At 45.9% G+C, this 25,430-nt stretch overlaps 1 pseudogene; it reads left to right on the top strand.

Annotated features, from left to right (window-relative positions):
• The first annotated feature begins 240 nt into the window (after positions 1 to 240).
• Positions 241 to 24,465, top strand: LOC115125357 (cysteine/serine-rich nuclear protein 1-like; annotated as a pseudogene).
• Positions 24,466 to 25,430: the final 965 nt, after the last annotated feature.

Genomic DNA, 25,430 nt, shown 5'->3' with positions numbered 1-25,430 from the left:
TCTCTCGCTCTCACCCCCATCTCGCTCTCTCGCTCTCACCCCCATCTCGCTCTCTCGCTCTCACCCCCATCTCGCTCTCTCGCTCTCACCCCCTCGCTCTCACCCCCATCTCGCTCTCTCGCTCTCACCCCCTCTCGCTCTCTCGCTCTCACCCCCCTCTCGCTCTCACCCCTCCTCTCGCTCTCACCCCCATCTCGCTCTCACCCCTCCTCTCGCTCTCTCCCCCCGTCATTCTCTCTGTGTCTGAGGTGTGTTCTGCAGGGCCTCACATGGCAGCACAGGACTAGCTTGTACTCAGCAATTTCCATCGTACATTTCACTCATCTGTTTATGGTCGTAGCAAATCCAGCCTATTAGGCCTATGCTCTGATTAGAGAACATATGCCCATGAGTACCACCAGGGGTTTTCATGCTTTATTATAGTAGGCTATGGATATTATTTATAGTAGGGTAATGTGATAATAGTTAGTTTAATGCGACTTATATTAACCCTGAGGCCTTCTTGTGTAGGACGCCTATAATCATTACCATAATCACAACCCACTGCAGTTATGACATGCTGATTATGCTAATTGTAAACATGTTAATAACCCCTCTGTCCTCTCCCTGTGTTCCTCAGATCAGGCCCATGCTAGCTAGCCCCATGCTAATAACCCTGTCTCCTCTCCCTGTGTTCCTCAGATCAGGCCCATGCTAGCTAGCCCCATGCTAAGAACCCTGTCTCCTCTCCCTGTGTTCCTCAGATCAGGCCCATGCTAGCTAGCCCCATGCTAAGAACCCTGTCTCCTCTCCCTGTGTTCCTCAGATCAGGCCCATGCTAGCTAGCCCCATGCTAATAACCCTGTCTCCTCTCCCTGTGTTCCTCAGATCAGGCCCATGCAAGCTAGCCCCATGCTAATAACCCTGTCTCTTCTCCCTGTGTTCCTCAGATCAGGCCTATGCTAGCTAGCCCCATGCTAATAACCCTGTCTCCTCTCCCTGTGTTCCTCACATCAGGCCCATGCTAGCTAGCCCCATGCTAATAACCCCTCTGTCCTCTCCCTGTGTTCCTCAGATCAGGCCCATGCTAGCTAGCCCCATGCTAATAACCCTGTCTCCTCTCCCTGTGTTTCTCAGATCAGCTCCATGCTAGCTAGAGCCATGAGCGGTTTACTGAAAAGGAAGTTTGAGGAGGTCTGTGATGAGGACCAGTGCTACTCCTCGTCCTCCTCCCGGTCGTCCTCAGCTTACTCCGGGTGGGACTCGGAGGGCGAGAGCTGCTACTCAGACACCCTTGACTCAACACCCAGCAACCCTGGCTCTCCAGACACACACTACAAGAGTGAGTATCTAATCTACTTCCTCAGCCTTCACTATGCCTTCATTATGCCTTCACTATGCCTTCATTATGCCTTCACTATGCCTTCACTATGCCTTCACTAATCTCCACTAAGATTTGGCATGGGCCCTCATATCCACAAAATGTTCTACAGCTGTAACATGGAGAACGTCTTAACTGGCAGCATCACTGCCAAACGCACCACCTTGACCCCAAAGCACTGCAGATGGTGGTGCGGACGGCCCAGTGCATCACTGCTTGGTATGTCAAACGCACCACCTTGACCCCAAAGCACTGCAGATGGTGGTGCGGACGGCCCAGTGCATCACTGCTTGGTATGTCAAACGCACCACCTTGACCCCAAAGCACTGCAGATGGTGGTGCAGACGGCCCAGTGCATCACTGCTTGGTATGTCAAACGCACCACCTTGACCCCAAAGCACTGCAGATGGTGTGCGGACGGCCCAGTGCATCACTGAGGCCGATCTCCCTGCCATCCAGGACCTCTGTACCAGGCGGTGTCGGGAAAGGCTGAACAATGGGCTCCAGCCACCCAAGCCATAGATTGTGCTATTGTCCGGCAAATGGTACCGAAGCGTCGGCTCTCGACCGACTGGCTCCTAAGACTGCTAAATAGTTCATTAAATGGTTACCCGGGCTATCTGCACTGACACGCCCCCCCCCCCCCCCCCCTCCTTCTCAAATCAAAGCAAACTTTATTTGTCACATGTGCCGAATGCAACAAGTGATGCTTACTTACAAGCCCTTAACTCTTCTTGAACTGCACTGTTGGTTAAGAAAATATTTGCAGAGTAGACTATAATTAAAAGTAGCACAATAAGAATAACAATAAATACAGGCAAAATACAGGGGGTACCGGTACAGAGTCAATGTGGAGGCTATATACAGGGGGTACCGGTACAGAGTCAATGTGGAGGCTATATACAGGGGGTACCGGTACAGAGTCAATGTGGAGGCTATATACAGGGTATTACGGTACAGAGTCAATGTGGAGGCTATATACAGGGGGTACCGGTACAGAGTCAATGTGGAGGCTATATACAGGGTATTACGGTACAGAGTCAATGTGGAGGCTATATACAGGGTGTACCGGTACAGAGTCAATGTGGAGGCTATATACAGGGGGTACCGGTACAGAGTCAATGTGGAGGCTATATACAGGGGGTACCGGTACAGAGTCAATGTGGAGGCTATATACAGGGTATTACGGTACAGAGTCAATGTGGAGGCTATATACAGGGTATTACGGTACAGAGTCAATGTGGAGGCTATATACAGGGGTTACCGGTACAGAGTCAATGTGGAGGCTATATACAGGGTATTACGGTACAGAGTCAATGTGGAGGCTATATACAGGGGGTACCGGTACAGAGTCAATGTGGCTATATACAAGGGGTACCGGTACAGAGTCAATGTGGAGGCTATATACAGGGGGTACCGGTTCAGAGTCAATGTGGAGGCTATATACAGGGGGTACCGGTACAGAGTCAATGTGGAGGCTATATACAGGGTGTTACGGTACAGAGTCAATGTGGAGGCTATATACAGGGGGTACCAGTACAGAGTCAATGTGGAGGCTATATACAGGGGGTACCGGTTCAGAGTCAATGTGGAGGCTATATACCGGGGGTACCGGTACAGAGTCAATGTGGAGGCAATATACAGGGTATTACGGTACAGAGTCAATGTGGAGGCTATATACAGGGTGTTACGGTACAGAGTCAATGTGGAGGCTATATACAGGGGGTACCAGTACAGAGTCAATGTGGAGGCTATATACAGGGGGTACCGGTACAGAGTTAATGTGGAGGCTATATACAGGGGGTACCGGTACAGAGTCAACGTTGAGGCTATATACAGGGGGCACCGGTACAGAGTCAATGTGGAGGCTATATACAGGGGGTACCGGTACAGAGTCAATGTGGAGGCTATATACAGGGGGTACCGGTACAGAGTCAATGTGGAGGCAATATACAGGGGTTACCGGTTCAGAGTCAATGTGGAGGCTATATACAGGGGGTACCGGTACAGAGTCAATGTGGAGGCTATATACAGGGTATTACGGTACAGAGTCAATGTGGAGGCTATATACAGGGTGTTACGGTACAGAGTCAATGTGGAGGCTATATACAGGGGGCACCAGTACAGAGTCAATGTGGAGGCTATATACAGGGGGTACCGGTACAGAGTTAATGTGGAGGCTATATACAGGGGGTACCGGTACGGAGTCAATGTGGAGGCTATATACAGGGGGCACCGGTACAGAGTCAATGTGGAGGCTATATACAGGGGTACCGGTACAGAGTCAATGTGGAGGCTATATACAGGGGGCAACGGTACAGAGTCAATGTGGAGGCTATATACAGGGGGTACCGGTACAGAGTCAATGTGGAGGCTATATACAGGGGGTACCGGTACAGAGTCAATGTGGAGGCTATATACAGGGTATTACGGTACAGAGTCAATGTGGAGGCTATATACAGGGGGTACCGGTACAGAGTCAATGTGGAGGCTATATACAGGGGGTACCGGTACAGAGTCGATGTGGAGGCTATATACAGGGGGTACCGGTACAGAGTCAATGTGGAGGCTATATACAGGGGGTACCGGTACAGAGTCAATGTGGAGGCTATATACAGGGTATTACGGTACAAAGTCAATGTGGAGGCTATATACAGGGGGTACCGGTACAGAGTCAATGTGGAGGCTATATACAGGGTATTACGGTACAGAGTCAATGTGGAGGCTATATCCAGGGGGTACCGGTACAGAGTCAATGTGGAGGCTATATACAGGGGGTACCGGTACAGAGTCAATGTGGAGGCTATATACAGGGTATTACGGTACAGAGTCAATGTGGAGGCTATATCCAGGGGGTACCGGTACAGAGTCAATGTGGAGGCTATATACAGGGGGTACCGGTACAGAGTCAATGTGGAGGCTATATACAGGGGGTACCGGTACAGAGTCAATGTGGAGGCTATATACAGGGGGTACCGGTACAGAGTCAATGTGGAGGCTATATACAGGGGTACTGGTACAGAGTCAATGTGGAGGCTATATACAGGGGGTACCGGTACAGAGTCAATGTGGAGGCTATATACAGGGGGTACCGGTACAGAGTCAATGTGGAGGCTATATACAGGGGGTACCGGTACAGAGTCAATGTGGAGGCTATATACAGGGGGTACCGGTACAGAGTCAATGTGGAGGCTATATACAGGGGGTACCGGTACAATGTGGAGGCTATATACAGGGGGTACCGGTACAATGTGGAGGCTATATACAGGGGGTACCGGTACAATGTGGAGGCTATATACAGGGGGTACCGGTACAATGTGGAGGCTATATACTGGGGGTACCGGTACAGAGTCAATGTGGAGGCTATATACAGGGGGTACCGGTACCGAGTCAATGTGGAGGCTATATACTGGGGGTACCGGTACAGAGTCAATGTGGAGGCTATATACAGGGGGTACCGGTACAGAGTCAATGTGGAGGCTATATACAGGGGGTACCGGTACAGAGTCAATGTGGAGGCTATATACAGGGGGTACCGGTACAGAGTCAATGTGGAGGCTATATACAGGGGGTACCGGTACAGAGTCAATGTGGAGGCTATATACAGGGGGTACCGGTACAGAGTCAATGTGGAGGCTATATACAGGGGGTACCGGTACAGAGTCAATGTGGAGGCTATATACAGGGGGTACCGGTACACAGAGTCAATGTGGAGGCTATATACAGGGGGTACCGGTACAGAGTCAATGTGGAGGCTATATACAGGGGGTACCGGTACAGAGTCAATGTGGAGGCTATATACAGGGGGTACCGGTACAGAGTCAATGTGGAGGCTATATACAGGGGGTACCGGTACAAAGTCAATGTGGAGGCTATATACAGGGGGTACCGGTACAATGTGGAGGCTATATACAGGGGGTACCGGTACAGAGTCCATATGCGGGGGTACAGGTTACTCTAGGTAATTTGTACATCATATCAAATGTTATTTGTCACGTGCACTGAATACAACAGGACCTTACAGGCTCTAACCAATAGTGCAAAAAAGGTATTAGGTGAACAATAGGTAAGTAAAGAAATAAAACAACAGTAAAAAGCCAGACTATGAAAAGTAGCGCGGCTTTAAAAGTAGCGAGGCTACATACAGACACCGTTTAGTCAGGCTGATTGAGGTAGTATGTACATGTAGATATGGTTAAAGTGACTATGCATATACGATGAACAGAGAGTAGCAGAAGCGTAAGAGAGGGGTTGGTGGGTGGTGGGACACAATGCAGATAGCCCGGTTAGCCAATGTGCGGGAGCACTGGTTGGTCGACCCAATTGAGGTAGTATGTACATGATTGTATAGTTAAAGTGACTATGCATATAAGATAAACAGAGAGTAGCAGCAGTGGGGGAGGCACACAATGCAAATATTCCGGGTAGCCATTTGATTACCTGTTCAGGAGTCTTATGGCTTGCGGGTAAAAACTGTTGAGAAGCCTTTTTGTCCTAGACTTGGCACTCTAGTACCGCTTGCCATGTGGTAGTAGAGAGAACAGTCTATGACTGAGGTGGCTGGGGTCTTTGACAATTTTTAGGGCCTTCCTCTGACACCGCCTGGTGTAGAGGTCCTGGATGGCAGGCAGCTTAACCCCAGTGATGTACTGGGCCGTACGCACTACCCTCTAGTAGTAATTGCCTTACCAGGCAGTGATGCAACCAGGCAGGATGCTCTCGATGTTGCAGCTGTGGAACCTTTTGAGGATCTCAGGACCCATGCCAAATCTTTTCAGTTTCCTGAGGGGGAATAGGCTTTGTCGTGCCCTCTTCACGACTGTCTTGGTGTGTTTGAACGAGAGGTCGACCGATTAATCGGAATGGCCGACTACAAAGGGAAGTACAGCCGAGAGCTGCCCTGTGACACGAGCCTAACGGACGAGCTAAACTTTTCTATGCTCGCTTCGGGTCAATTAACACTGAAACATGCATGAGAGCACCAGCTGTACCGGAAGACTGTGCGATCACGCTCTCCGCAGCCGACGTGAGTAAGACCTTTAGACAGGTCAACATTCACAAGGCTGTGGGGCCAGACTGATTACCAGGACGTGTACTCCGAGCATGCGCTGACCAACTGTCAAGTGTCTTCACTGACATTTTCAACCTCTCCCTGTCCGAGTCTGTAATACCAACATGTTTTAAGGAGACCAACATAGTGCCTGTGCCCAAGAACACTAAGGTAACCTGCCTAAATGACTACTGACCCGTAGCACTCACGGCTGTAGCCATAAAGTGCTTTGAAAGGCTGGTCATGGATGATTACGTTTTTTTCCCCCAGGCCCATAGATTCTCTCAAAACATGAATTATGTATTAGGATAGGTTAGCGCTTATCCTACCTGCTTACAGCCCTAGGGGAAGCAGAGATACACCTCTCACTCAGACTGATAGGAAGGTAAAACTAACTGTGTGGGGTCTAGTCTCTGTCTGTCTGTCGGTCTGGCATTTAGGGGACTGTGGTCATTTTTTGGGTTTTGGGTCTGTGGACAGAAGGGCAAACAGTTGTTAGGGTTCCCAGGATGGTGCCAGAGAGAGAGGAAGATGGCTAGACAGGGAGAACACACAGAGCCTGCCTGGAAGAGTAGGGAGGGAGGGATGGGGGAGAGCAAGAGAGAGGGGGACTAAGGCATGTTGGAGCGATGAGTAGAGAGGATACTTTCTGTGTTCATCTAATGGAGACAGTTTTTATTTAACCAGGAAAAGCCCATTTAGACAGTCTCTTTTTCAAGGGAGAAGACGGCAACAATCAAACATACAACAAAGCATTTAACCTCTAACCTCCCATCAATATTTTACATTCAGTCAGTGGCACCAACATATCTAGATGAATCGTGGATTGCAGACTATTCCATGCCTCTGGTGCACAAGACGAGAAGGCAGTCTTGCCTAATACTGTGAATGTCCTGGGGGACTTTAAGTAGCAACCACCTAGCAGACGGGGTAACTGCTGGTGGGGAAGGAAACCAGACCACAAAGGTAAAGAGGGAGTTGACCCAAAAGGACTTTGTAGGTGAACACATACACATGTATCTTTCTGTGCATATAGAGGTCCAACCTTCCATTTGGTACAAGGTGCAATGGTGGGTAAGTGCCTTGGCTTTTGTAATAAAGCACAAGGCTGCATGATAAACAGAGTCCAGTCTCTGTAAGACAGAGGAGGCTGCATGATAAACAGAGTCTCTGTAAGACAGAGGAGGCTGTATGATAAACAGAGTCTCTGTAAGACAGAGGAGGCTGTATGATAAACAGAGTCCAGTCTCTGTAAGACAGAGGAGGCTACATGATAAACAGAGTCCAGTCTCTTTAAGACAGAGGAGGCTGCATGATAAACAGAGTCCAGTCTCTGTAAGACAGAGGAGGCTGCATGATAAACAGAGGAGGCTGCATGATAAACAGAGTCCAGTCTCTGTAAGACAGAGGAGGCTGCATGATAAACAGAGTCCAGTCTCTGTTAGACAGAGGAGGCTACATGATAAACAGAGTCCAGTCTCTGTCAGACAGAGGAGGCTGCATGATAAACAGAGGAGGCTGCATGATAAACAGAGTCCAGTCTCTGTTAGACAGAGGAGGCTGCATGATAAACATAGTCCGGTCTCTGTAAGACAGAGGAGGCTGCATGATAAACAGAGTCCAGTCTCTGTAAGACAGAGGAGGCTACATGATAAACAGAAGAGGCTGCATGATAAACAGAGTCCAGTCTCTGTTAGACAGAGGAGGCTACATGATAAACAGAGTCCAGTCTCTGTCAGACAGAGGAGGCTACATGATAAACAGAGTCCAGTCTCTGATAAACAGAGGAGGCTGCATGATAAACAGAGTCCAGTCTCTGTAAGACAGAGGAGGCTGCATGATAAACAGAGTCCAGTCTCTGTAAGACAGAGGAGGCTGCATGATAAACAGAGTCTCTGTAAGACAGAGGAGGCTACATGATAAACAGAGTCCGGTCTCTGCAAGACAGAGGAGGCTACATGATAAACAGAGTCCAGTCTCTGTTAGACAGAGGAGGCTGCATGATAAACAGAGTCCGGTCTCTGTAAGACAGAGGAGGCTACATGATAAACAGAGTCCAGTCTCTGCAAGACAGAGGAGGCTACATGATAAACAGAGTCCAGTCTCTGATAAACAGAGGAGGCTGCATGATAAACAGAGTCCAGTCTCTGTTAGACAGAGGAGGCTGTATGATAAACAGAGTCCAGTCTCTGTAAGACAGAGGAGGCTGCATGATAAACAGAGTCCAGTCTCTGTAAGACAGAGGAGGCTACATGATAAACAGAGTCCAGTCTCTGTAAGACAGAGGAGGCTACATGATAAACAGAGTCCAGTCTCTGTAAGACAGAGGAGGCTGCATGATAAACAGAGTCCAGTCTCTGTAAGACAGAGGAGGCTACATGATAAACAGAGTCCAGTCTCTGTAAGACAGAGGAGGCTACATGATAAACAGAGTCCAGTCTCTGTAAGACAGAGGAGGCTACATGATAAACAGAGACCAGTCTCTGTAAGACAGAGGAGGCTACATGATAAACAGAGTCCAGTCTCTGTAAGACAGAGGAGGCTACATGATAAACAGAGTCCAGTCTCTGTAAGACAGAGGAGGCTACATGATAAACAGAGTCCAGTCTCTGTCAGACAGAGGAGGCTACATGATAAACAGAGTCCAGTCTCTGTAAGACAGAGGAGGCTGCATGATAAACAGAGTCCAGTCTCTGTAACCTCCTTCCGGAGACACCTGAAACCCCACCTCTTTAAGGAATACCTAGGATAGGATAAAGTAATCCTTCTCACCCCCCCCCCTTAAAAGACTTAGATGCACTATTGTAAAGTGGCTGTTCCACTGGATGTCATAAGGTGAAAGCACCAATTTGTCAGTCGCTCTGGATAAGAGCGTCTGCTAAATGACTTAAATGTAAATGTAAATCTGTAAGACAGAGGAGGCTGCATGATAAACAGAGTCCAGTCTCTGTAAGACAGAGGAGGCTACATGATAAACAGAGTCCAGTCTCTGTAAGACAGAGGAGGCTACATGATAAACAGAGTCCAGTCTCTGTAAGACAGAGGCTTGCATGCATATACAACAAGTCACCATAATCAATTACAGAGAAAACAACAGTTGCTACTGCTAACAGTCTCTGGCAGAGTTCTAGCTCTGGTAAAGGTCATGAATTAATTTATTTGTACATTCAAGACCAGTTTGAGACCATAAAGGGAGGCCTGCAGTGACCAAATATTTAGGAAGAGGTAGTCATTTCCTGGAGTCTGAAGGAAAAAAACACGTCATCAGAGTGCGCAGCTGGAAAACACTCCGTTTCTTATTTTTGATTGAAACAAACCACTATTCATTAAATATGAATACAGAACTTATTTTTGCATGGATTCCGTGACGTGGCTTTTAACAGCAATGACCGCTATTTGTTGTCCCAGAATCCCACTTATCAGACATGTTGAAGTCGACTTGACAGAGATGCTAAGCTGTTAGCCATCAAGCTAATGAAGTTAGTCCCCGATGAGTTTTCTCCTCTTTGACTGAAGAAGTAAATGAATGTTTCCAGAGCTGTAGGAGCTGTATCTACTACACTTTATTTCAGGACAAACCAGATCCCTCAGAGTTCCAATGCTGTAATTGTTTGCTTGCCGAGAATTATAGGCTTGAGGTTGAGGTGGCTTCACTGATCACGCAGGTCGCCTGTCTATGTAAGAAACTGAGGAAAACGCAGAGTGGAATGTTTACATTTTCTACACCGGTGTCTTGATGGCGTTTGCGCTTGTTGGATGCATCTCCACCTTGTTACCCGACTGGCCGGTGTTGCCCGGAGCTCCCCCACCTGATAGCAGAGTCGAAGGAGCACAGCAAGAGGAGCAAGACAATCAACGAAAAAATAAACTACACTATGAAACCTAGATGAATGATAGTAAAAAGCTTTGGAGCACCATAAATTAAATTCTGGGGAAAAAGGCAAACTCGGCTCCATCATTCATTGAATCAGATGGCTTATTCATCACAAAACCAAATGATATTGCCAACTACTTTAATTACTTTTTTTCCCATTGGAAATTATGAAACATTGTAATTTCAAATTCTCTAAAGTTAGTGTGGAAGAGGTGAAAATATTGTCTATCAACAATGACAAGCCACCGAGGTCTGACAACTTGGATGGAAATATTACTGAGGATAATAGCAGACGATATTGCCACATCTTCAATTTAACCCTACTAGAAAGCATGTGCCCTCAGGCCTGGAGGGAAGCTAGTCATTCCCCTACCCAAGAATAGTAAAGCCCCCTTTACTGGCTCAAATAGCTGACCAATCAGCCGGTTACCAAACCTTAGTAAACTTATGGAAAAATTGTTTGACCAGAGACAATGTTATTTTACAGTAAACAAATTGACAGACTTTCAGCTGATAGGGAAGGACATTTAACAATCACAGCACTGACACAAATTACTGATGATTTGCTGAGAGAAACTGATGATGAAATGATTGTGGGACAGTTTTGTTAGACGTTATTGCAGCTTTTGACATTATGGATCATAGTCTACTGCTGGAAAAAACTTGTGTTATGGCTTTACTAGCCCCCTGCTATATTGTGGATAATGAGTTACCTGTCTAACAGAACACAGAGGGTTCTTTAATGGAAGCCTCACCAACATAACCCTGGTAGAATCAGGAATTCCCCAAGGCAGCTGTCTAGGACCTTTTACTTTTTTCAAAGTAATGAATTCCCACTGGCTTTGAGGAAAGCCAGAGTGTCTATGTATGTGGGTGACTCAACACTATTCATGTCAGCTACTACAGCGACTGAAATGACTGCAACACTTAACAAAGAGCTGCAGTTAGTTTCAGAGTGGGTGGCAAGTGGTGGAATAAGTTAGTCCTACATATTTCAACAACTTAAACCATTGATTTGGGACAAATCATTCACTAAATCTTGTAATAATTCATGTGGAAATTAAGCAAGTTGAGGTGACTAAACTGCTTGAAGTAACCCTGGATTGTAAACTCATGGTCAAAACATATTGATGCAGTAGTAGCTAAGATGGGGAGAAGTATGTCTGTAATAAAGCCCTGCTCTACCTTCTTAACACTGTCAACAAGGCAGGTCCTACAGGTCCTAGTTTCTACCTTCTTAACAGCACTATCAACAAAGCAGGTCCTACAGGCTCTAGTTTCTACCTTCTTAACAGCACTATCAACAAGGCAGGTCCTATAGGTCCTAGTTTCTACCTTCTTAACAGCACTATCAACAAGGCAGGTCCTACAGGCTCTAGTTTCTACCTTCTTAACAGCACTATTAACAAGGCAGGTCCTACAGGCCCTAGTTTTGTTGCACCTGGACTACTGTTCAGTCGTGTGGTCAGGTGCCACAAGAAAGGATTTAGGAAAATTGCAATTTGTTCAGAACAGGGCAGCACGGCTGGCCCTTGGATGTACACAGAGAGCTAATATTAATAATATGCATGTCAATCTCTCCTGGCTCACAGTGGAGGAGAGATTGACTTCATCACTACTTGTATTTGTGAGAGGTATTGACTTGTTGAATGCACCAAGCTGAACTACTGGCACCACAGCTCAGACACTCATGCATACCCCACAAGACATGCCACCAGAGGTCTCTTCACAGTCCCCAAGTCCAGAACAGACTATGAGGCACACAGTACTACATAGAGCCATGACTACATGGAACTCTATTCCACATCAAGTAACTGACTCAAGCAGTAAAATTAAATTTTAAAAAACAGATTAAAGAAAGGCCTTATGGAACGGCGGGGACTGTGAAGCAGCACAAAAATATCCGCAGAGAGAGACACACACACACGATAGCATACCCGCTATACACACATGTACACATGGATTGTGTACTGTATATATGTGGTGGAGTAGGGACCTGAGGGCACACGATCTGTGAATGTATTATAATGTTTTTAAAGTTGTATAAACTGCCTTCATTTTGCTGGACCCCAGGAAGAGTAGCTGCTGCCTTGGCAGGAACTAATGAGGATCCATAATAAACCCCAGGAAGAGTAGCTGCTGCCTTGGCAGGAACTAATGAGGATCCATAATAAACCCCAGGAAGAGTAGCTGCTGCCTTGGCAGGAACTAATGAGGATCCATAATAAACCCCAGGAAGAGTAGCTGCTGACTTGGCAAGAACTAATAGGGATTGATAATAAACCCCAGGAAGAGTAGCTGCTGCCTTGGCAGGAACTAATGAGGATCCATAATAAACCCCAGGAAGAGTAGCTGCTGCCTTGGCAGGAACTAATGTTGATTGATAATAAACCCCAGGAAGAGTAGTTGCTGCTAGCTCACTGTACCAGACAACTGGTTAAGAAATTGAAGGTTAAGTGATATTGAACAGCGATGTAATCAGAATGTAGGCATACATTTAAGATATACAATATACCACCCCCCATTTCAGGTATTAAACTTTGACCTACCAGCACCATCACCCACTGTCACAGGACAACATAACCCACTGCCAGAATCTAGCAGGACAGCAGGTGTGTGATCTGTGATGTTGTGGCTGGCCAGAATCTAGCAGGACACCAGGTGTGTGATCTGTGATGTTGTGGCTGGCCAGAATCTAGCAGGACACCAGGTGTGTGATCTGTGATGCTGTGGCTGGCCCGAATCTAGCAGGACACCAGGTGTGTGATGTTGTGGCTGGCCAGAATCTAGCAGGACACCAGGTGTGTGATGTTGTGGCTGGCCAGAATCTAGCAGGACACCAGGTGTGTGATCTGTGATGTTGTGGCTGGCCAGAATCTAGCAGGACACCAGATGTGTGATCTGTGATGTTGTGGCTGGCCAGAATCTAGCAGGACACCAGGTGTGTGATCTGTGATGTTGTGGCTGGCCAGAATCTAGCAGGACACCAGGTGTGTGATGTTGTGGCTGGCCAGAATCTAGCAGGACACCAGGTGTGTGATGTTGTGGCTGGCCAGAATCTAGCAGGACACCAGGTGTGTGTGCACGTATGACTGGAAGTTGCTTTGGACAGAAACGTCTGCTAAATAGCATATATTATATTAGGTTAGCACCTACCATGTAAGACCAGTGGTTAGATGGCAGGTTAGCACCTAAATCAAATCAAATTTTATTTGTCACATACACATGGTTAGCAGATGTTAATGCGAGTGTAGCGAAATGCTTGTGCTTCTAGTTCCGACAAGGCAGTAATAACCAACAAGTAATCTAACTAACAATTCCTAAGCTACTGTCTTATACACAGTGTAAGGGGATAAAGAATATGTACATAAGGATATATGAATGAGTGATGGTACAGAGCAGCATAGGCAAGATACAGTAGATGGTATCGAGTACAGTATATACATATGAGATGAGTATGTAAACAAAGTGGCATAGTTAAAGTGGCTAGTGATACATGTATTACATAAGGATGCAGTCGATGATATAGAGTACAGTATATACGTATGCATATGAGATGAATAATGTAGGGTAAGTAACATTATATAAGGTAGCATTGTTTAAAGTGGCTAGTGATATATTTACATCATTTCCCATCAATTCCCATTATTAAAGTGGCTGGAGTTGAGTCAGTGTCAGTGTGTTGGCAGCAGCCACTCAATGTTAGTGGTGGCTGTTTAACAGTCTGATGGCCTTGAGATAGAAGCTGTTTTTCAGTCTCTCGGTCCCAGCTTTGATGCACCTGTACTGACCTCGCCTTCTGGATGATAGCGGGGTGAACAGGCAGTGGCTCGGGTGGTTGATGTCCTTGATGATCTTTATGGCCTTCCTGTAACATCGGGTGGTGTAGGTGTCCTGGAGGGCAGGTAGTTTGCCCCCGGTGATGCGTTGTGCAGACCTCACTACCCTCTGGAGAGCCTTACGGTTGAGGGCGGAGCAGTTGCCGTACCAGGCGGTGATACAGCCCGCCAGGATGCTCTCGATTGTGCATCTGTAGAAGTTTGTGAGTGCTTTTGGTAACAAGCCGAATTTCTTCATCCTCCTGAGGTTGAAGAGGCGCTGCTGCGCCTTCTTCACGATGCTGTCTGTGTGAGTGGACCAATTCAGTTTGTCTGTGATGTGTATGCCGAGGAACTTAAAACTTGCTACCCTCTCCACTACTGTTCCATCGATGTGGATAGGGGGTGTTCCCTCTGCTGTTTCCTGAAGTCCACAATCATCTCCTTAGTTTTGTTGACGTTGAGTGTGAGGTTATTTTCCTGACACCACACTCCGAGGGCCCTCACCTCCTCCCTGTAGGCCGTCTCGTCATTGTTGGTAATCAAGCCTACCACTGTTGTGTCGTCCGCAAACTTGATGATTGAGTTGGAGGCGTACGTGGCCACGCAGTCGTGGGTGAACAGGGAGTACAGGAGAGGGCTCAGAACGCACCCTTGTGGGGCCCCAGTGTTGAGGATCAGCGGGGAGGAGATGTTGTTGCCTACCCTCACCACCTGGGGGCGGCCCGTCAGGAAGTCCAGTACCCAGTTGCACAGGGCAGGGTCGAGACCCAGGGTCTCGAGCTTGATGACGAGCTTGGAGGGTACTATGGTGTTGAATGCCGAGCTGTAGTCGATGAACAGCATTCTCACATGTAAGACCAGTGGTTAGATGGCAGGTTACCACCTACCATGTAAACCCAGTGGTTAGATGGCAGGTTAGCTCCTACCATGTAAACCCAGTGGTTAGATGGCAGGTTAGCTCCTACCATGTAAACCCAGTGGTTAGATGGCAGGTTACCACCTACCATGTAAACCCAGTGGTTAGATGGCAGGTTAGCTCCTACCATGTAAACCCAGTGGTTAGATGGCAGGTTAGCTCCTACCATGTAAACCCAGTGGTTAGATGGCAGGTTACCACCTACCATGTAAACCCAGTGGTTAGATGGCAGGTTAGCTCCTACCATGTAATCCCAGTGATTAGATTGCAGGTTACCACCTACCATGTAAACCCAATGGTTAGAGAATAGATTATGGGATTCTGCAGGTTTGGTTTTCCATCAGATGAGCATCACCCCAAACTTGAGTAAAAGGAAACATAGCTTTTTAATAAAAAATTATTCAAGTAAAGGTGGATGTCACCCGGTAAAATTATACAAGTATTTGGTTTTAAATATACATAAGTATCAAAAGTAAATGTAATTTCTAAAATATATTATATTAAGCAAACTAGACAGAACAGTTGTATTATTATTATTATTATTTTTTACAGCTAGCCAGGGGCACACTCCAACACAATCATTTACAAAAGAAGCATGTGTGTTTAGTGAGTCCACCAGATCGGAGGCAGTAGGGATGACCAGGGATATTCTGTTGATAAGTGTGTGAATTGGACCATTTTCCAAGTACTTTTGGGTGTCAGGGAAAATGTATGGAGTAAAAAGTACATTATTTTCTTTAGGAATGTAGTGAAGTAAAATTTGTCAAAAAATAAATAAAAATATAATAGATATATTAAAAATGTTTAAAATATGTTCACTTAATTTTATTTATTTTACTAGGCAAGTCTATTAAGAACAAATTCTTATTTTCAATGACGCCCTTGTTAATGGGCATATAGAAACATATGGTTGGACTGTCTACTGTCTGTCTGTATAGAAACATATGGTTGGACTGTCTGCTGTCTGTCTGTTTAGAAACATATGGTTGTGACTGTCTACTGTCTGTCTGTATAGAAACATATGGTTGGACTGTCTGCTGTCTGTCTGTTTAGAAACATATGGTTGTGACTGTCTACTGTCTGTCTGTATAGAAACATATGGTTGGACTGTCTACTGTCTGTCTGTATAGAAACATATGGTTGGACTGTCTACTGTCTGTCTGTATAGAAACATATGGTTGGACTGTCTACTGTCTGTCTGTTTAGAAACATATGGTTGGACTGTCTACTGTCTGTCTGTATAGAAACATATGGTTGGACTGTCTACTGTCTGTCTGTATAGAAACATATGGTTGGACTGTCTACTGTCTGTCTGTTTAGAAACATATGGTTGGACTGTCTACTGTCTGTCTGTATAGAAACATATGGTTGGACTGTCTACTGTCTGTCTGTATAGAAACATATGGTTGGACTGTCTACTGTCTGTCTGTATAGAAACATATGGTTGGACTGTCTACTGTCTGTCTGTATAGAAACATATGGTTGGACTGTCTGCTGTCTGTCTGTTTAGAAACATATGGTTGGACTGTCTACTGTCTGTCTGTATAGAAACATATGGTTGGACTGTCTGCTGTCTGTCTGTTTAGAAACATATGGTTGGACTGTCTACTGTCTGTCTGTATAGAAACATATGGTTGGACTGTCTACTGTCTGTCTGTATAGAAACATATGATGGGACTGTCTACTGTCTGTCTGTTTAGAAACATATGGTTGGACTGTCTACTGTCTGTCTGTATAGAAACATATGGTTGGACTGTCTACTGTCTGTCTGTATAGAAACATATGGTTGGACTGTCTACTGTCTGTCTGTATAGAAACATATGGTTGGACTGTCTACTGTCTGTCTGTTTAGAAACATATGGTTGGACTGTCTACTGTCTGTCTGTATAGAAACATATGGTTGGACTGTCTACTGTCTGTCTGTATAGAAACATATGGTTGGACTGTCTACTGTCTGTCTGTTTAGAAACATATGGTTGGACTGTCTACTGTCTGTCTGTATAGAAACATATGGTTGGACTGTCTACTGTCTGTATAGAAACATATGGTTGGACTGTCTACTGTCTGTCTGTTTAGAAACATATGGTTGGACTGTCTACTGTCTGTATAGAAACATATGGTTGGAATGTCTACTGCCTGTCTGTATAGAAACATATGGTTGGACTGTCTACTGTCTGTATAGAAACATATGGTTGGACTGTCTACTGTCTGTCTGTATAGAAACATATGGTTGGACTGTCTACTGTCTGTCTGTATAGAAACATATGGTTGGACTGTCTACTGTCTGTCTGTATAGAAACATATGGTTGGACTGTCTACTGTCTGTCTGTATAGAAACATATGGTTGGACTGTCTACTGTCTGTCTGTTTAGAAACATATGGTTGGACTGTCTACTGTCTGTCTGTATAGAAACATATGGTTGGACTGTCTACTGTCTGTATAGAAACATATGGTTGGACTCTCTACTGTCTGTCTGTATAGAAACATATGGTTGGACTGTCTACTGTCTGTCTGTATAGAAACATATGGTTGGACTGTCTACTGTCTGTATAGAAACATATGGTTGGACTCTCTACTGTCTGTATAGAAACATATGGTTGGACTGTCTACTGTCTGTCTGTATAGAAACATATGGTTGGACTGTCTACTGTCTGTCTGTTTAGAAACATATGGTTGGACTGTCTACTGTCTGTATAGAAACATATGGTTGGACTCTCTACTGTCTGTTTAGAAACATATGGTTGGACTGTCTACTGTCTGTATAGAAATATATGGTTGGACTGTCTACTGTCTGTATAGAAACATATGGTTGGACTGTCTACTGTCTGTCTGTTTAGAAACATATGGTTGGACTGTCTACTGTCTGTCTGTATAGAAACATATGGTTGGACTCTCTACTGTCTGTATAGAAACATATGGTTGGACTGTCTACTGTCTGTCTGTATAGAAACATATGGTTGGACTGTCTACTGTCTGTATAGAAACATATGGTTGGACTGTCTACTGTCTGTATAGAAACATATGGTTGGACTGTCTACTGTCTGTCTGTATAGAAACATATGGTTGGACTGTCTACTGTCTGTCTGTATAGAAACATATGGTTGGACTGTCTACTGTCTGTCTGTTTAGAAACATATGGTTGGACTGTCTACTGTCTGTCTGTTTAGAAACATATGGTTGGACTGTCTACTGTCTGTCTGTATAGAAACATATGGTTGGACTGTCTACTGTCTGTCTGTTTAGAAACATATGGTTGGACTGTCTACTGTCTGTATAGAAACATATGGTTGGACTGTCTACTGTCTGTCTGTATAGAAACATATGGTTGGACTGTCTGTCTGTATAGAAACATATGGTTGGACTGTCTACTGTCTGTCTGTATAGAAACATATGGTTGGACTGTCTACTGTCTGTATAGAAACATATGGTTGGACTGTCTACTGTCTGTATAGAAACATATGGTTGGACTGTCTACTGTCTGTCTGTATAGAAACATATGGTTGGAATGTCTACTGTCTGTCTGTATAGAAACATATGGTTGGACTGTCTGCTGTCTGTCTGTATAGAAACATATGGTTGGAATGTCTACTGTCTGTCTGTATAGAAACATATGGTTGGACTGTCTACTGTCTGTCTGTATAGAAACATATGGTTGGACTGTCTACTGTCTGTCTGTATAGAAACATATGGTTGGACTGTCTACTGTCTGTCTGTATAGAAACATATGGTTGGACTGTCTACTGTCTGTCTGGTTGGAGTCTAAACATATGGTTGGACTGTCTACTGTCTGTATAGAAACATATGGTTGGACTGTCTACTGTCTGTCTGTTTAGAAACATATGGTTGGACTGTCTACTGTCTGTCTGTATAGAAACATATGGTTGGACTGTCTGCTGTCTGTCTGTTTAGAAACATATGGTTGGACTGTCTACTGTCTGTATAGAAACATATGGTTGGACTCTCTACTGTCTGTATAGAAACATATGGTTGGACTGTCTACTGTCTGTATAGAAACATATGGTTGGACTGTCTACTGTCTGTCTGTATAGAAACATATGGTTGGAATGTCTACTGTCTGTCTGTATAGAAACATATGGTTGGACTGTCTGCTGTCTGTCTGTATAGAAACATATGGTTGGAATGTCTACTGTCTGTCTGTATAGAAACATATGGTTGGACTGTCTACTGTCTGTCTGTATAGAAACATATGGTTGGACTGTCTACTGTCTGTATAGAAACATATGGTTGGACTGTCTACTGTCTGTATAGAAACATATGGTTGGAATGTCTACTGTCTGTCTGTATAGAAACATATGGTTGGACTGTCTACTGTCTGTATAGAAACATATGGTTGGACTGTCTACTGTCTGTCTGTTTAGAAACATATGGTTGGACTGTCTACTGTCTGTCTGTATAGAAACATATGGTTGGACTGTCTACTGTCTGTATAGAAACATATGGTTGGACTGTCTACTGTCTGTCTGTATAGAAACATATGGTTGGACTGTCTACTGTCTGTCTGTATAGAAACATATGGTTGGACTGTCTACTGTCTGTCTGTTTAGAAACATATGGTTGGACTGTCTACTGTCTGTCTGTATAGAAACATATGGTTGGACTGTCTACTGTCTGTATAGAAACATATGGTTGGACTGTCTACTGTCTGTCTGTTTAGAAACATATGGTTGGACTGTCTACTGTCTGTCTGTATAGAAACATATGGTTGGACTGTCTACTGTCTGTCTGTATAGAAACATATGGTTGGACTGTCTACTGTCTGTCTGTATAGAAACATATGGTTGGACTGTCTACTGTCTGTCTGTATAAAAACATATGGTTGGACTGTCTACTGTCTGTCTGTTTAGAAACATATGGTTGGACTGTCTACTGTCTGTCTGTATAAAAACATATGGTTGGACTGTCTACTAACCCGGTCTCCCTTCCTCCGCTCCCTCCCTCACTCTCTCCTCCTAATCCCAACCTATTTCCTTTTCAAAACATTACTTCTTCTTCTGTGGTGTCACTCCGTTCAACAGTCCTGATGTTTCCTCCATGTTATCTGATGCATGGTTCCATCTAGTGGCAATAGAGGGGAGTGCAGTTGCTTTGTGACTTGAACTGCAGTTCCTGTTAGTTTTTTTCACCTTTATTTAACTGCGACCTGGCCAAGATAAAGCAAAGCAGTGAGACAAAAAACAACAACACAGAGTTACACATGGAATAAACAAACATACAGTCAATAACAATAGAAAAATCTATATACATTGTGTGCAAATGAGTTAAGATTAGGGAGGTAAGGCAATAAATAGGCCGTAGTGGCAGAATAATTACAATTTAGCAATTAAACACTGGAGTGATAGATGTGCAGAAGATGAAGGTGCAAGTAGAGACACTGGGAAGGAGAAGGAGCTAAATAAATAAATACAGTATGGGGATGAGGTAGGTAGATTGGGTGGGCTATTTACAGATGGGCTATGTACAGGTGCAGTGATATGTGAGCTTCTCTGACAGCTAATGAGGGAGACGTGAGTCTCCAGCTTCAGGGATTTTTGCAATTCGTTCCATTCATTGGCAGCAGAGAACTGGAAGGAAAGGCGGCCAAAGGAGGTGTTGGCTTTGGGGATGACCAGTGAGATATACCTGCTGGAGCGCATGCTACGGGTGGGTGTTGTTATGGTGACCAGTGAGCTGAGATAAGGCGGGGCTTTACCTAGCAGAGACTTGTAGAACCTGGAGCCAGTGAGTCTGGAGACGGATATGAAGCGAGGGCCAGCCAACGAGAGCGTACAGGTAGCAGTGGTGGGTGGTATATGGGGCTTTGGTGACAAAATGGATGGCACTGTGATAGACTACATCCAATTTGCTGAGTAGAGTGTTGGAGGCTATTTTGTAAATGACATCACCGAAGTCGAGGATCGGGAGGATAGTCAGTTTTATGAGGGTATGTTTGGTAGCGTGAGTGAAGGAGGCTTTGTTGCAAAATAGGAAGCCGATTCTAGATTAAACTTTGGATTGGAGATGTTTGATATGGGTCTGGAAGGAGAGATTACAGTCTAATCAGACACCTATGTATTTATAGTTGTCCACATATTCTAAGTCAGAACCGTCCAGAGTAGTGATGCTGGTCGGGTGGGTGGGTACGGACAGCAATCGGTTGAAGATCATGCATTTAGTTTTACTAGCATTTAAGAGCAGTTGGAGGCCACAGAAGGAGAGTTGTATGGCATTAAAGCTTGTCTGGAGGTTAGTTAACACTGTGAATGTCTCTTGTTCTTCAAAGCTCTTGAGGAATGACCAGTGTGATAATACCAGTCTCTCCCCCTCCCTCTCTCTCTCCCGCTCTCTCTTTTCTTCTCTTTCTCTTCCTCTCTCTCCAGCCAAGTCCATCCTGAAGAAGGCTAAGTGTGAGCAGGGTGGGCGGGGCAACGTGACCTTTGACATGCTGACAGTGTTCCTGTTCCCGCGGTGCCAGGGCATCAGCAGCGTGCCCAGTAGGGGGGGCTGTTCCCTGGGTATGATGCAGCGCCACAGCGCCCTCCGCAGGTACACCCTGGACGAGTACGCTGTGGAGCAACACACCCTCCGTCGGGAGAAACTCCTCGACCGCCTCCGAGCGGAGAAACTGGATGCTCTCAAACAGAAGGTCAGACCTGGGAGATGTATGTATTAAGACCTTGACTGAGTCCAGGGAGACGAGACACACAGTTCCCCATGTCTGGGTTAGCTAATGCAGTGATGTCTGATTGTGAAAAGGTTTTAATAGCAAGTCTGATTCTTTCAAATGAGTTGGTGTTGAACACTTTGTTTAGTTGGGAAGGTGATTATAACTTCCTGAGAACATGTTTACGTGTATCACAATGATCCCCCGTCTCTCCCTCGCAGCTGACTAAGGGAGGCACGGTGGAGTCGGCGGAGGCTGACCGCCTCACCGTCGAAGACATCCCAGAGGACGAGATGGACATTAGCAGCTGTAACCTAGACGACGGCTCCTTCCTCCACCCCTACCCCTCCAAGAGGAGACGTGCCCTGCTGAAGGCTGCGGGGGTGAAGGTGGAGAAGGAGGAGAAGAGACAGCTGCAGCAGCTCAGAGTGTCCAGGGAGGACTGTGGGTGTGACTGCCAGGGTTTCTGTGAGCCAGAGACCTGCGCCTGTAGCCTGGCAGGCATCAAGTGTCAGGTAAGACACTTTGCTAATGAAAACTCACATATGAACATTTATTCAACTTCAATGTTAATAGTAAACTGACCTCATGTTTTAAATACTTTATATTCATAACAATATGAGCAGTGGTTATTTGTCCATTGTAATACAATATTCTGAACCCTCAGGGACAAAGCAGAACCTGATTTTTTCTATTGTTTTACGTCCTCTTCTCTCCCCAGATGGACCACTCGTCATTTCCCTGCGGCTGCACTAAGGATGGCTGCGGTAACCAGGAAGGTCGTAAAGAGTTCAACTCCAGCCGGGTTCAGACCCACTACATCCACACCATCATGAAGCTAGAGCTGGAGAAGAGACTGGAGGAGACGTCTGGACCAGAGGAAGAGGACCTGGAAGAGACCGCCCCATGTCACTACTACAACCCCTTGTCCAAGCGCTCCTCCTTCCACTTCGTCTCAAAGCTGGCGGCGGTCAGGGAGAACAGCTGTAGTAGCGACATGACCGACTCCTCTGGGGGGAGTGAATACTCAGAGGAAGGGGCGGAGTTAGTGGTGGGGTTAGGGCGGCGCTCCCGGGAGGATGGCCCTCTGCTGGATGATGTGGATGAGAACGGACTGAGCCACATCCTCAGCTTCAGTGACATCGACGACAACGACGACTACAGTGTAAACAACCGCGTTGTCAATGACAACCTCTGCTGCCCCGAGCAACGTCTACAGCAACAGCCGTGGATGTTGACAGGGTTTATCACGGCAGACTTCCAAGAGGATAATAACAATCTAGAGGTGCACAGAGACAACCGGACCATGGCCATAACACAACTGTTAGATGATAACGCTAACCAAGGCAACGCTCTGTTCCACCACAGCGGCCGCAGTGTCCCCAACAACCCCTCTTCCTCAGTAGACTGCCCCAACACTCCCTCTTCCTCAGTAGACTGCCCCAACAACCCCTCTTCCTCAGTAGACTGCCCCAACACTCCCTCTTCCTCAGTAGACAGCCCCAACAACCCCTCTTCCTCAGTAGACTGCCCCAACACCCCCTCTTTCTCAGTAGACTGCCCCAACACTCCCTCTTCCTCAGTAGACTGCCCCAACAACCCCTCTTCCTCAGTAGACTGCCCCAACAACCCCTCTTCCTCAGTAGACAGCCCCAACAACCCCTCTTCCTCAGTAGACTGCCCCAACACCCCTCTTCCTCAGTAGACTGCCCCAACACCCCCTCTTCCTCAGTAGACAACACCCCTCTTCCTCAGTAGACTTCCCCTCCTCAGTAGACTGCCCCAGACTGCCCCAACACCCCCTCTTCCTCAGTAGACTGCCCCAACAACCCCTCTTCCTCAGTAGATGGCACCGCTGCCAGCCTGTCCTCAGAGTCTGACCTGGAGTTCTTGGTTTCTGTCTGGGTCCTTCCTCCCTCTACAACTCCCTAAAGGAATACCAACACATGGACAGCTTCTTTCACTTCCAGTTGCCTAGTTACCCCAGCAGCCAATCACAGGCCAGTGACCCTGGGGCCTGTCTCCTGGAGTCTCTGATTGGTCTGTCAGAATCTGTCCCAGAACCCCCTGCAACGTTCAGACAATCAACCGGACCTGAACTGCCAACTGTGTTCTGGGCTATGTAGTGAATTAGGGGGGACGAAGCTGTGATTTCTCTATTGTTAATGAGATTCCGTTCTTGCCTTCCAAATCTTAGCCAAAGCAGTTGGTAATTATTGCTGTATGAAATGGCAGCAAACATTTAATTTGGAAAAAAGAAAGTGAGACTAACATAAACGTGAACGCTCGATTGTGTAATCTGAGTCATGTATCTGTGACCATACGCTGATGCCGTGTGCTGGAGCCAAGCCTGCCCCTCCACACTAACACAAGAGGGTAACTGGTGCTAGTTGCTGTTCTGTCTGGGGACATGGTCAGTAGGGAATCTTTAAACGTTGCTGAATGTCAACCTCAGGGACTTTTTCTAGCTTTAGGAAGCAGACCGTTGTGGCCATTGAAACACTGTGTTGCATTTACACACACAGAGACACACACACAGAGACACACACACAGAGACACACACACAGAGACGCACACACACAGAGACACACACACAGAGACACACACACAGAGACACACACACAGAGACACACACACAGAGACACACACACACAGAGACACACACACACAGAGACACACACACAGAGACACACACACACATAGACACACACACAGAGACACACACACAGACACACACACAGAGACACACACACAGAGACACACACAGAGAGACACACACAGAGACACACACACAGAGAGACACACACACAGAGACACACACACAGAGAGACACACACAGAGACACACACACACAGAGACACACACACAGAGACACACACAGAGACACACACACACACAGAGACACACACACAGAGACACACACACAGAGAGACACACACACACACAGAGACACACACACACACACAGAGACACACACACACAGAGACACACACACACAGAGACACACACACACACAGAGACACACACACACACACACAGACACACACAGACACACAGAGACACACACAGACACACAGAGACACACACAGACACACAGAGACACACAGAGACAGACACACAGAACACAACAGACAGACACACAGAGACACACAGTTGGTAAAGACACACAGAGACACACACAGACACACAGAGACAGACATTGTTGGGATTTGGGGAAAATGGGATTAGAGACACACACAGACACACAGAGACAGACAAACCCCCACTAGAATCACAACGTCCTCATAACCCCGTTTCCCATTACGTCTCTGTGCTCCGTCCCAGTTGGTAAAGGTAATCAAAAATTAAATTGAGCCTGGGGGGCACTATTAGAAAATAGAGAGCCAGGTGCATTCTCTTATTTGAGGTGCATTCCCTTATCCGTAATATCCCTGCTCTGCTCAGAGACATTGTTGGGATTTGGGGAAAATGGGATTATTTAAAAGTTAAATCCATTGCGAAATGATTTAACGGTCCAATGCAGCTGTTTTTATCTCAATATCAAATCATTTCTGGGTAATAATTAGCCAGCTACCTAATTGCTGTCAATTCTAATGGCACACAAAAAGGACAAAATGCATTTAGCTGCAAAGGGCAAGATTTGAGCTTGTCTGATAATGGGAGTTTAGGTCTGAGTTTTTTGGTCCTTAACATAGGAGAGGCTAAAACAGAACATGAAAATTTGGAACTCATTTTTCATTTCATTTC

Source organism: Oncorhynchus nerka, linkage group LG22 (assembly GCF_034236695.1).
Source record: "Oncorhynchus nerka isolate Pitt River linkage group LG22, Oner_Uvic_2.0, whole genome shotgun sequence".
In the NCBI taxonomy this organism is placed as follows: domain Eukaryota; kingdom Metazoa; phylum Chordata; class Actinopteri; order Salmoniformes; family Salmonidae; genus Oncorhynchus; species Oncorhynchus nerka.
Note: the sequence above shows the minus strand (reverse complement) of the source record. Positions and strands in the feature narration are given on the sequence as shown.